Here is a 2,500-nt window from a genome sequence, read left to right on the forward strand (position 1 = left end):
TGAAATCCTATCCGACCTCCTGGTTCTCTCGGTCGGCCGAGGGCACTTTTGGCGACCCCATCCGGACTTCCGTGAGACTGCCGGCCATCAGGTCAACCCGTCACTTTGAATGGGGTTGACCTGATGGCCGAGCAGGGACTTAGACATTTTTTCAGCCTTTTCCTCGGGGTTGACCTGGTGTCCCGGGGGGACTTAGACATTTTTTTCAGCCTTTTCCTCCGGGTTGACCTGGTGTCCCGGGGGGACTTAGACATTTTTTCAGCCTTTTCCTCCGGGTTGACCTGGTGTCCCGGGGGGACTTAGACTTTTTTTCAGCCTTTTCCTCCGGGTTGACCTGGTGTCCCGGGGGGACTTAGACTTTTTTTCAGCCTTTTCCTCCGGGTTGACCTGGTGTCCCGGGGGGACTTAGACATTTTTTTCAGCCTTTTCCTCCGGGTTGACCTGGTGTCCCGGGGGGACTTAGACTTTTTTTCAGCCTTTTCCTCCGGGTTGACCTGGTGTCCCGGGGGGACTTAGACTTTTTTTCAGCCTTTTCCTCCGGGTTGACCTGGTGTCCCGGGGGGACTTAGACTTTTTTTCAGCCTTTTCCTCCGGGTTGACCTGGTGTCCCGGGGGGACTTAGACTTTTTTTCAGCCTTTTCCTCCGGGTTGACCTGGTGTCCCGGGGGGACTTAGACATTTTTTTCAGCCTTTTCCTCCGGGTTGACCTGGTGTCCCGGGGGGACTTAGACTTTTTTTCAGCCTTTTCCTCCGGGTTGACCTGGTGTCCCGGGGGGACTTAGACATTTTTTTCAGCCTTTTCCTCCGGGTTGACCTGGTGTCCCGGGGGGACTTAGACATTTTTTTCAGCCTTTTCCTCCGGGCTGACCTGGTGGCCGAGCGTCTCGCCGTCCGCGGCCGGAGCTAGAGATGCCCCCCCCCCCAGGCCAGCCTGCGAAGCCGCGGCCAGGATCGGGCCCCTGGAAGTCTGACTAAAAATTTTCACCGACCCCAAAAACGGTTAGGGGGGGCCTCATAAAGCCTCCGGAGCGAAAAAAAAAAAAACGGAAAAAAGGATCGGGCCCACCCGAGGCAGGGGAGTCAGTAAGGGAAAGGGGACGAGGCGGCCCGGAGCCGGGTGCCCGGAGCCGGGTGCCGGCGGCCAGGATCGGGCCCCTGGAAGTCTGAAAAATTTTTTTCACCGACCCCCAAAGTGGTATTGGGGGGGGCTCATAAAGCCTCCGGAGCGAAAAAAAAAAAAAACGGAAAAAAGGATCGGGCCCACCCGAGGCAGGGGAGTCAGTAAGGGAAAGGGGACGAGGCGGCCCGGAGCCGGGTGCCCGGAGCCGGGTGCCCGCGGCCAGGATCGGGCCCCTGGAAGTCTGAAAAAAATTTTTTCACCGACCCCCAAAGTGGTGTTGGGGGGGGCTCACGAAGCCTCCGGAGCGGAAAAAAAAAAACGGAAAAAAGGATCGGGCCCACCCGAGGCAGCGGAGTCAGTAAGGGAAAGGGGACGAGGCGGCCCGGAGCCGGGTGCCCGGAGCCGGGTGCCCGCGGCCAGGATCGGGCCCCTGGAAGTCTGAAAAAAAAATTTTCACCGACCCCCAAAGGGGTGTTGGGGGGGGGCTCATGAAGCCTCCGGAGCGAAAAAAAAAAACGGAAAAAAGGATCGGGCCCACCCGAGGCAGGGGAGTCAGTAAGGGAAAGGGGACGAGGCGGACCGGAGCCGAGTGCCTACGGCCATACCGGACGGAAGGCCCCCGATCCCGTCCGATCTCGGAAGGTAAACCGTCCCGGGCCTGGCTAGTACTTGGATGGGTGACCGCCTGGGAATCCCAGGTGCCGTAGGCAGCTTTTCCCGCTGCGAGCCAGCTCTCTCCTTTTCTGGGGAACAAGGGCAGGGTCGCCCTGCCAGGGGCCCTGGGGCTGAAGTCCCTGCCGGCCACCAGGTCAACCCGGAGCCTGCCCCTCTGCGGCCAGCAGGTCAACCCCATACCGGCAGGGGGTTGACCTGGTGGCCGGGAAGCAGAGCGGCCAGCAGGTCAACCCCATACATTCAGCGGGTTGACCTGGTGGACGGGAAGGAAAGCGGCCAGCAGGTCAACCCCATACTTTCAGCGGGTTGACCTGGTGGCCGGGAAGGAAAGCGGCCAGCAGGTCAACCCCATACATTCAGCGGGTTGACCTGGTGGCCGGGAAGGAAAGCGGCCAGCAGGTCAACCCCATACATTCAGCGGGTTGACCTGGTGGCCGGGAAGGAAAGCGGCCAGCAGGTCAACCCCATACATTCAGCGGGTTGACCTGGTGGCCGGGAAGGAAAGCGGCCAGCAGGTCAACCCCATACATTCAGCGGGTTGACCTGGTGGCCGGGAAGGAAAGCGGCCAGCAGGTCAACCCCATACATTCAGCGGGTTGACCTGGTGGCCCGAAAGCAAACCGGCCACCAGGTCAACCCGGAGCCTGCCCCCGCGGGCAGGGGCCAAGCGGACCCCCCTCCGCCCGGGCTTGCCCTGCTCCGAGC

The 2,500-nt window shown here is 60.9% G+C and overlaps 1 non-coding gene across 1 annotated transcript; it reads left to right on the top strand.

Moving 5' to 3' along the window:
• Positions 1-1,711: 1,711 nt before the first annotated feature.
• Positions 1,712-1,830, top strand: LOC141979763 (5S ribosomal RNA). The gene has a single exon (XR_012637155.1). It is a non-coding gene; the product is annotated as a 5S ribosomal RNA (ribosomal RNA).
• The last annotated feature ends 670 nt before the right edge of the window (positions 1,831-2,500 follow it).

The sequence above is a fragment of the Natator depressus genome, chromosome 28 (assembly GCF_965152275.1).
Source record: "Natator depressus isolate rNatDep1 chromosome 28, rNatDep2.hap1, whole genome shotgun sequence".
Lineage (NCBI taxonomy): Eukaryota > Metazoa > Chordata > Testudines > Cheloniidae > Natator > Natator depressus.